An 11,250-nucleotide genomic window follows, 5' to 3' on the forward strand; every position below is an offset into this window, starting at 1 on the left:
CTCTGTAAAAACAGTCTTCTGTGGAGATTTGCTACAGCTTCTAAACAATTTGCTTTTGCCATACCTATCGTTTATCACGCCCAATAGGGAATACAGTGGTGCCCCGCAAGAAGAATGCCTCGCAAGACAAAAAACTCGCTAGACAAAAGGTTTTTCCGTTCGCGATTTGCCTCGCAAGACGAATTTCCCCTATGGGCTTGCTTCGCAAGACGAAAACGTCTCGCGACTTTTTTTTCTTTGACTAAAAACAAAGACATGTTTTGTTTATAAAGTTAATTTATTTTCCCTTCAATTTTTGAACTGCTCTTTACAGTATGTGTGACTTTAAAGAGCAGTTAATAAACTGTTGTTGTACCAAATTTGGCTTTGTTTGGACTTTTTTTGACCATAGGAACGCATTAATTGATTTTCAATGCATTCCTATGGGATTTCGTGCTTCGCAAGACGAAAAATTCGCTAGACAACAAAAATTGCGGAACGAATTAATTTCGTCTTGCGGGGCACCACTGTATATATTTCTTAAACACACACACACGTGAGTTGAAGCACGCTGGGAATGCAAATGACACCTAGCATTTCGCACGATTCGTGGCGAATGCAATTATAATTAAGATTATGATAAAATATTAAGTCAAGATCATAAAGTGTTGATTGGCCCTGATTAGCTGTATTATCTGTAATTAGAAATCACACCATCCTTCAACAGTTAGTGGCATGTTTTGCTTATGATGCTGCAGCATGAAAAGGGGAAGGCATGAGTCAGCTTTTGTGATGGGCTTTCATTATGGGTTTAATTGAGGCAAGGGACAGCTGTAAATAAAGGCAGAGCAGGGTGACATGGCGATTATACTGTAAGATTGGGAAAATTGCATATAGGCTTTGCTTGAGGTAATTTGTGAGTCTGGTAAACAAAGTATTTTTGCCCCAGGCTTGTTCACACATTACATTACACCGAGCACAGGTATGAACTCTTTTTACCCTGGCCTTTATTTGTTGTTTGTTTGTTTGTTTGTTTGTTTGCATTTCTTGAATTTATATCTCCACAAAAGCACAGTTTAAAAATGCAAGCAAAGCAAAAGCATTCTAAAACAGTCTATAAACATTTTTGTTGTTGTTGTTGTTTAGTCGTTTAGTTGTGTCTGACTCTTTGTGACCCCATGAACCAGAGCATGCCAGGCACTCCTGTCTTCCACTGCCTCCCGCAGTTTGGTCAGACTCATGTTTGTATAAACATTTTAAAAACAACTAAAATTGAAAACATCTAAAAGCAATTAATATTCTTCCATCCAATGATATTGGGGTTGCCTTTGAAAGTGAAGGCATTTTGTTTTGTGGGACTGATCTATTTTGCCGAATTTATAAGGTCCTGTTCTGTCTGCAGTAATTTTGCTTGGTTTTGGTTTTTTTTATTGTAACGGTTTCATCTGTTCTATATTGCTGTAACACCCTGGAACGTTATAGTGACATGCAAGTAAGAAATCTTATTAACAAACAAGTGTTTGTGTGAAAGAGCAGGGCACCTGTTCAACTATTGTGTACCTTCATGGGACCTGAAATTCTGCACCTTCTCTCCTCACCCTAGACTTCAGGCAAGGAGAGGGCTATTACAACAACTCGCCCTTGCTGAGCACATGTCCCTAATTTTGGTAGGAGAAAACTGTGCCAGGATGCAGAGTGGATGCCATGGTAAAACACCAAATCGTTGAATCACCAAGAGGATGAGGAACATTCACTTGCACTTTTTAAGAATATTGAAGGAGTCCTGATGAATCAGATCAAAGGACAATGTACTCCTACAACTTACTTCCTAAAGTAACCAATCAGATGCCTCTGGGAAGCCCACAAACCCAGGGCATGGAAGCAGTAGCCTTTCCCTGTGGTTGCCTCGCCGCCACCCCCAGCAGCTGGTATTCTATGGCATGCTGCCTTTCAGCCTGGAGATCCCACAATGGCTAACAACTGCTTATAGAACTCTCCTCCATCAGTTTATCTAATTGTCTTTCTAAAGCCATCTGGGCTGGAGATCACTGTAAGGATAGATTTGATTATACCTTTAAGAACCCAACCCATATCTTGTTTAGGATGTCAGGCCCAAGGAAATGTGTTACCTTGCCCCCACCAAGAAAGAGGGGGCCCGGGGCCTCATGGCATGTGTGCAATGCATGCATGCCCTGGGCCATGCTGATGTTGCACATGGATGCTGACGTCATGTGTGCACACCCAGTGGTGTGCAACCACTGCCACCACAGAAGTTGGGGTGGCCCTCTGATTTAGAATTTTGTGGGGGGGCTTGTCTCCCACAGCCCCCTATACTTGGCTCCCCTGGGCCTAAACAGAAGGTAGAGCTAGAAGCCAGAGTGAGAAAGTAGTTAAATGAAAGAAGGCCTTGTTATACACAGTTCTTTAATAAAACTATTGCTTCTTCAACTCCTCTGCTTATTATTAAACAGAGAACATTACAACCATTGTTGCATCTGGTGAGAGTGAGTTCCACAGGAATACAGAAAGCTGTCTCATGTCAAGTTCAGTCGGGTAAGGGGAGAAATGAATACAACTTGCATCTTAAAAGTGAACCTGTCTCATTTGCCCTCTCCAAATCAATACGCAACTACCATTCAAAATTCATGTACAAAAATTCACATACTAAAATGCATATATGTTTAGGGAAAGTGCACACAACAAATGGTTATATTAGTGAAAACAATATTTTTTTAAAAATGCACTATATTGCTGATTTCCCCCCCCCCCACAAAAATGCACATGGGAGGCAAATTTCCAGTCAAAATGTGTATTTAGGAGAAATGCACACAAAAAAAGTTATTGGAGACTTTTTTCTTTTTTAAAAAAATCCATAAACGGATATAGAAATAGCATGAACTGAACTTAATGTTGAAAAAATTGGAAGCCAAGAAAAATGGACTTTGGCAGGTGAGTAGCTCATTTGGTTAGAGCATGGTGCTGTTAACACCAAGGTTGCAGGTTTGAGCCCCATATGGGACAGCTGCATATTCCTGCATTGCAGGGGGTTGGACTAGATCAGGGGTGGTCAACCTGGTCCCTACCGCCCACTAGTGGGTGTTACAGGATTCTAGGTGGGTGGTAGGGGGTTCTATGGCACAAGCTGAATCCACCTTCCACCGAGTACGGGTGGGTGGAAAGAAAATTTTACCATCAAGAAAGATGCATTAGTGGGCGGTAGGTATAAAAAGGTTGACTACCCCTGGACTAGATGATCCTCAGGGTACCTTCCAATTCTACAATTCTATGATTCTGTGATTCTATGAATTGTCCATGCATAGGTTATATATAGCCCATTATTTGGTCAATATCAGAAAAATCCCTGTTGTATCATCCCAAAAACCCATCCAACACAGCATCCTATTTTCATCGCAACCAACCAGACACCTACAGGAAACCTGCGAACAGGACCTGAGTGAAGCAACAACTGTCTCCAAAATTGTGTTACTCTGATTATTTTGACTTGTAGCAGCTCTCCAAGATCTCAGAAAGGTCTCCATCACCTTCTATGTGATCTTTCCCTCGAAAGATTCCAGGGAATTGATATGAAGGCTTTATGCATGCAAATCATGTGCTTTGCCTCTGCGCTATTGTCCTTCCTCATAATTTAATCATTCTCTATGTGAAAATGTCCATCCCTTTCTATACCCTGTATCTCCTAATAATCAGCATCATTGAACTACCGCAGATATTAGGAGGTGGGAGAGATTGGCCCACTCTTCAATAATCTTTTTCCTAACCTTCTTTGGCTCGTGAGTGTGATCCTGGCTTTTGATTTTCAGTATGAAGCCCTGCATTGATTTATTTTGATGCAGATTCTTTAATTGACAGGTGTGCAAGCTGAGTTGCAAGAAAGGAGGTACAGTAAGGTTAAGGTGTGAGTGGAAACTAAATGGCTCTGTTTGAAACCCATAGGAGCCAACCAGAGTGCAATTTAACAATTTCTCTTGCAGTGTATTAGGACTTGGACTTTGTGTGTGGTCCATTGTTCAGTTTATAATGGATGCGCTGTTGGCTTGCAGAGTTACTGAACTACCCAGGTTTTTTTGCTCCGTTTCTTTGAGGGGGGATAAAGTGCTTTGAGGTACTCTATGAATGAACGTCGTACTGAGAAACCCTAATCTATTCCATATTGCACAATGAAAAGCAACTCCACTGAGCCCTGAAGAATTGTAGTACTTTCCCCTCTTTTGCTCTGAGTACATGGCAAATCTGAAGGGACTCTGCAAGGTGTGTCTGGAACCCTTTTCTTTCGTTGAAGCCCTTCTTCGTGTCCCCCCACCATGAGAGTCCAGGAGGGCAGCAACACAAGAACGGGCTCTCTGTTTTTGGAATGCTTTCCCTAGGGAGGCTTGCCTGGCCCCTTCGCTAGGTGCCAGGTGAAAACGTTTCTGTTTAACCAGGCCTTTGGCTGATTAAACATTCTGTAGCCTACTAAATGTGTTTGTGAGAAATGGGGTTATTGTTTTTTTGTGGGGGTTATTATTATGTATTTTATGTTCTCATTTTGTACTTTTATGTTGTGAATTGCCCTGTGATCTTTGGATGAAGGGTGGTATGCAAATTCAATAAATATAAATAAATAAGTAACCTATCCACCCCAAAAAAGTAAAGAAAGAGATTAACAAGTGGGACATGCAACAAAATATTGCAGCATGGAGTAGTCCTGCTGTTCAGCTGTGAATATTCCATTCTGTTTTCACTTTCCAGTAGTTTCCTGTTTTTCCCACTACCAACCTCAACAGCCAGCCAGCATCCCATGCCCAGCCTCAGTTGTGTTTGACTACATAAGCAGTAGCAGTGGCGTAGCGTGGGGGGTGCAGGCAAATTACTTGCCTTGCCCCGGGTGCTGACAACCCACGCTACGCCACTGAGCAGTAGAACTTAGAGAACTGGGATTTCAAGGAGGATGCACCCAACACCCACAATGTTGAACAGATCCTGGCGCAGAGAAGACCAGTAGGAGGTCCAACAATTCCTAAGTGATTCTGCATGTAGTGAGGGAAGTGAGGGGTAAGGGGGGCTCGTCAGCCTGCAGAGCTGCCCCATCTACGACAAGGAAAACTCTGATCCTAAGCCTCTGCTACCTTGTGGGATATCTTTGGGAGAAGAAAAGGCTAAGGAGTAAATCCTGCACAAATACAGAGTGGGGTCCCTAAGATGGTTGTACACCTCCTCCCAGCAACTCCTGCAGTCAAGCTGGTGCCAAATGCATTGCACTGTTGTCTTTTGGACCACATCAGCAAGGCTGAGAGGGGAGTCTTATCATCTGGGCAGCCAAGGACCTCCATACGCACTGCTGAGGCTAACACGCCAGGGAAGTCACTTCACTGCTGCTTCACCCCCAGAGGCACACTCCATTGTCTCTTGAAACAGACAGAGGCCAACACACAAGACACATCTGTTTCCCACCAGCTTTTGCCTCTGATCTAGGTCCTGAGGAATAGGGTCCTCAGTTTCCAGGGGGGGCCCCCTCTACACCTCTGCTTGAAAGGAAGGTTGCAAACTTCCCCTGTTGAAATGGCTGCAAGCAGTGGGTTTGTCGCCACTTTAAAAACTCTAAATATTTTTCGTGTTTTTTTTTAAAAAAGTCTATTTAAACAGCGTGGGGTTATTTTAATCTCAAATTGGCATTTTCAAGAGAAAGAACTTTTAAAAGAAAAAGGAATCTTGAGCTATTTTTTCTTCGTCCATGTTTTCTCACTTTAATTAATTTAAAATGAATGAAAAGTGCTTCATGCTCTAAGATGCTGAAACTGTCGGCATCAGCTGACTCCAGCACTCTCAGCCTCATCTTCAGACTGAGCTGTGGGTAATTCTTGTCTTTGATGTCTTTTGAAGTGTTTGTGGCTTAGGCTGAGGCAGTTTTACATGGCAAAGCCAATGGCTTTTAAATATTTGAGGTCGAATCCTCAGGATTAGGAAGAGCCACTGCTGCAAGAAATGTGCTCCCAGTCAGAGACCTCAAAGAAGGCCCTGTAGCTTCTGAGGCCTTGTAGGTGGTGGGATCATGGGATCAGTTCCCACCCCCTTAAAAAAAAAAAACCCGCAGCCCTCCAGGAGGAGAATTAGTTAGAATGTATCTAAATGCACATACTTGGATTTTGCTGGTCTTTTCGAAACTCTCTTTTCGCTTCTCTGAAGTAAGAATTCCAAATGCACTTTTGAAAATACCTAAAGAATAAATAACCATGCAGTTTGTGAAAATTATCCTAGTGTATTAATTTGCTGTGTATTACTTTGTCATGTTACCTTATTTTTGCAAACTTCCCTGTCACCATTTCTGGTGAAGGGCAGTGCAGAAATCTCAAAAGAAAAAGTAAGAAATCTCACTTGGTGGCATTGTACCTTTCTGAGGTTGGTCTGAAGGCTGCAGCCACACCACACGGGCTCTTGTTATTTAACAAAGTAGTAGTTCGAAAGCACGTCAAATTGCAAGTAGATAAATAGGTACTGCTCCAGCAGGAAGGTAAACGGCGTTTCCATGCACTGCTCTGATTTCGCCAGAAGCGGCTTAGTCATGCTGGCCACATGACCCAGAAGCTGTCTGCGGACAAACGCCGGCTCACTTGGCCACTAAAGCGAGATGAGCACTGCAACCCCAGAGTCGTTCGCGACTGGACTTAACTGTCAGGGGTCCTTTACCTTTACTTTTAGTTCAGTGTAAACTCAGACAATTTATGGGGCACTACTTCCACAGAGGAAATATTTTTATTCAAAGGCCACTGTTGGCTCCAAAAGGAGATAGCAGAAGCAGGACTATTACTGGCTAATGCAGGTTTTCCCAAACTTGGGTTTCCAACTGTTTTTGGACTACAACTCCCATCATCCCTAGCCAGCAGGACCAGTGGTCAGGGATGGTGGGAACTGTCGTCCAAAAACAGCTGGAGACCCAAGTTTGGAAAACCCTGGGCTAAGCGGTAGGTACAACCTAACCCCCTTTTCTGCTGCATCTGGAGAACAGCACCTTGTTGGAGGAGCCAGTAGTTAGCCCCATTCATGAAGAGCAGGAACTCAGCTGTGGCTGATTTCCCATGGGGAAGCATGTTTATTTTGAGACCACCATTAATGATGAATCACTAGCAGTGCATCAGCCCAGGTGGGGTAGTGCCAAAGGGGCACATGCCAAAAACTAATTGTGTGGTATGTGGTAAGGGTACTCCCAATGAGCAATTGATTGACTTGCTCCTTGGAGCAGCTGGGGGGGGGATGAATGTGAAATAACTTGGCGTCTAAGTGAGAGATGGAATGCAAATGAATCATGTGTATAGTGAGAGCATGCAATTCACAAATGCATATCCAGTGTTATTGGTTGGTATTTCATTATTTTGTTGTTTTATATTGTTTTGATACATTGATTCTCCTTTTATTGCATCTTTTATCCTGTTCATATGCTGTTTGCTGCTTTTGAGTCCTTTGGGTCAAAAACTGTGTACAAATAAACCATAACATACTTAGGCCTATGCAATTTTAGGCCAGGCAGTGCAGGAGAGATTTCAGCTCAGGGGATTCAAGCAGGTTGAAAAGTCTTCTTTGGATGATAACCTGTGTGGTGGTAGTTGTAGTTAAAGTGTTGGGCAAGCACTGGAGAGACCCCAGTTTAAATCCCCACTAAACCATGAAATGTACAGGCTGGCCTAAGTCTAATCACCTGCCTCCTTCCCTAACTTACCTCACAGGGTTGTTGTAGGATGAAATGCAAGGGAAGAACAGTGTATATACCATCCCCAGAGGAAAGATGTGGATGTTAAATAAATCAATATATTCAATGTTACATTGCAGGGTGGAATTATTTGTTTTAATAGCATTTGCCATGGTTTAGAGAAAGGTCATAGCTGAGTGGTTCAACTCTGATGGCTATCATTTCTAATTTCTAACTATGTCATCATAGTTCAATGGGTGGAATTCAACTGAATTTTACTCACTGAGGTTATTATACCTAGCTTAGTCATGCGCATTAATTTCAGTGGGTCTATGCTGAGTAAAACGTGGTAAAATCCTGGTGTTTCCTACTTCCTTGCTCTGAGTATAAGTGATGCAAATGAACAAAAAAATACATCAGGGTTTTTCCCCCTCCATTATTAATTCTGATTGCTTGTATAATAAAGGTAAAGGGACCCCTGACCATTAGGTCTAGTCGGGGCCGACTCTGGGGTTGCGGCACTCATCTCGCTTTATTGGCCAAGGGAGCCGGTGTACAGCTTCCCGGTCATATGGCCAGCATGACTAAGCCGCTTCTGGCGAACCAGAGCAGTGCATGGAAACGCCATTTACCTTCCCACAGGAGCTGGTACCTATTTATCTACTTGCACTTTGCAGTGCTTTTGAACTGCTAGGTTGGCAGGAGCAGGGACCGAGCAACGGGAGCTCACCCCGTCGCAGGAATTCAAACCGCCAACCTTCTGATCAGCAAGTCCTAGGCTCTGTGGTTTGACCCACAACACCACCCATGTCCCAATTGCTTGTATACCACCCACAAAAAAAAAAAAATGTCAGAAAGCTTTAGCAAAGGCTTTTGTAGGTAGAGTGTAAGGTAGGAACATGCTTGTCAGCTGTGGGGGGGGGGGAGTCATCATTTTATTATTTACCTTGCCATGCAATTTATTAGCAGGAAATCTAAGCACAATTGGTTTCTATAATACTTTTTTACAAGTCAGCATATTTAGATTTGTTGCCATAAGCCTTCCTGTACACCAAGCCATCTTTCTCTTGCAAAAGCACCAACAGAATCCTTGTAAATGAGATGAATATCAGAGCACAAGATTGTTGTTAGTCTCTGGGCCATTTATTTACACGGCCACTTTCCATGAGAGATCATTTTAATCAGGCCACATAACAGAGGGAAAGTGTTCTCTATTGTGGATGGGTGGGGCTTAAGCAAACTAAGCCTCAGCGTAAAAAGCTGTAATCAGATGTGAAATTTACTGGCAGCCAAATTAGCATCTAATTGCCGATTTCCCATCTGATCTACAAACCCAGTTAAGTCCAAGGGCTTTGATTGTATCTGATTTTATTCCGATGAAGTCGATAGAACATCCTTGGCTTATATCCATTCACTCTGGCTTAACTGCATTGCTCCTGAATGACTATATTTTCCCCGGCTTCGGGCCATGTTGCAAGAACTGTTCCATCTGCATTTGGAAATGGAGACATTTGTATGACCTCCAAAAATGACTGATAAAATTGGGACACTTAACAGCATGCAAGAACACTTGTTTTCACATCCATATCATCTGAACTGCTATCTCTCTAGCCCTTTCTCTCTCTCTTGTACGTGTGCACAAACAAATGCCAAATATTGTTAATAGGCAAGGGCCAAATTGATTCAGGTGAAATGACTTGAACTTCAAAATGGTGCCAAAATGTGGATAAAGTTTTTTAAGGAAATAAGACCACCTCCCTCCACGCCTGACAAGGGACACTGACATGGTTTTACTGGACCAATGTCTTCCAGTAGTTAGGACACCATTTCCAGCCCAGGGGCCACATTTCAAACCTTCTGAGGGCCTCATTCCAGTGGCGTAGCATGGGTTGTCAGCACCCAGGGCAAGGCAAGTAATTTGCGCCCCCTAACCCGTGGATTTGCGCCCCCTAACCCTAACCCCCAGATGTTGTGCCCGGTGCGGCCAGCCCCCCCTGCACCCCCCACGCTACACCACTGCCTCTTTCCAATGGTAGGTGGGCAGAGAGGCAAAAAGTGCCTGGAGAAACTCATGAGACTCTTTACTTTTGCACTGTAGGCTACTTTCCAGCTACAGAGAAATCTCTCTCAATTCTCTAGCCAGATAGAAACACTCAAGGAAGTTGCAAGGCAGGGCTGATTGGAGGTGTGGCCTGTGGAGTTGGGGCGTGGCCTAGTTCACTGGTTCGCAAACTCTCTCATCCACCCACTCTCAAAACTACCTGAAAATGGTTGCTGGCACTGGTGAACCGCTTAATGATTTCTCTGCCTATTATGGTGATTATAATGCACTGGAGGCAATAGGTGATGTGCAGTTATTAATTGCATTTTTCCTGCTTTTTTATTTCTTATTTGTTGTGCTTCATTGTATCACAATTTGAATTCCCCAGAATTCAGTATTAGAAATAAAAGAAGGAATAAAATATAATAAAAATATATGTGTGAAATATTTGATATGCTGAATGTGCTGCAGATCCACATCCATCTGCATGAAGACTGCAGACCACAGTTTGGATAGAGAGTTATGGGGGCTGCATTTGCCCCCCTAGCCTGAGCTTTCCACCCCTTGTTTAAAGCTTTTCAAGTTGCCTTTACCCAAATGTCCTAATTTGAAAGCTCTCGAGTCTTTCTCTTTTTTACCTTGGTTCCTGCCTGTGATCAAGTGGATGGAATTTTTTATTTTTTACACTCAGGGCTCATTAGCATTTCTTGCAGACTGTTGAGTGGATAGCAAATAAAGCAGGAAGTGTCCCAGCTGTTGGCAAGAAAAAAATGGAATTATTCATTGCTTACTAATGTCAAATGCTAATGGGAGAAAAGTATCCTTGAAGAGAACCTTGACTAAAATTCATTAGAGGGAGATCAAATCACTGTTTTAATTATGCATTTTTGAAAAGGTGTATTTATTAGAACCAATTCCGACCTGCCATGCACCAGCTTCTGATACTGGCGAGATGCCACTGACTTTGACAAAGTTGACTCCAGCATACAGAAAATGAACTCTGAATCCAGTAGTACTGTAATCCATCTTGCCACTTTCCTGTTCCTTCATGCCTCACTATTCATCCATAACAGGAATCTGCTTTTCCAGCTAAGTCACTTAGGGAGCAATCCTATGAGCCCTGGAAGAGTGTCCAAGAGACTATAAAGTTGGGGTGTATGAAGGCACAGTTTTCCACTCTGCCATGTCAGTATTCATTGCATGCAGTGCTGTTTCTCTTCCACTGCAGTTCATCCTCTGCCAAAAAAAACCATTATTTGGATCACTGTCCACTGTTCTTTGAAATTCATACTTCTCTGAATTTTGCATTGTAGTTCTCCAGCCAAGTAATGTGATCAAGAATGCACATACTGACCTAAAGTGCATAAAGATGCATATGTTAATGAAAACAATATTTTAAAAATGCATTATATTTGGAAAAATTGCATACAAAAATGTGTATATTAGAATAAATTTGCACTGAAATGCTTATGAATTTTATATAAATGTGTCAGTATCTAGATATATGGATATATGATGTGGAAATGTGGAGAACTGAATTTAAAACTAT

General features: G+C 42.6%; 1 long non-coding RNA gene across 1 annotated transcript; it reads left to right on the forward strand.

The window, feature by feature from the left end:
* The first annotated feature begins 2,335 nt into the window (after positions 1-2,335).
* Positions 2,336-6,381, forward strand: LOC310698948. Its single transcript, XR_014521850.1, has 3 exons — positions 2,336-2,532; positions 4,729-4,823; positions 4,907-6,381. It is a non-coding gene; the product is annotated as an uncharacterized lncRNA (long non-coding RNA).
* The last annotated feature ends 4,869 nt before the right edge of the window (positions 6,382-11,250 follow it).

Source organism: Podarcis liolepis (assembly GCF_965112155.1).
Source record: "Podarcis liolepis genome assembly, chromosome: Z".
In the NCBI taxonomy this organism is placed as follows: Eukaryota; Metazoa; Chordata; class Lepidosauria; order Squamata; family Lacertidae; genus Podarcis; species Podarcis liolepis.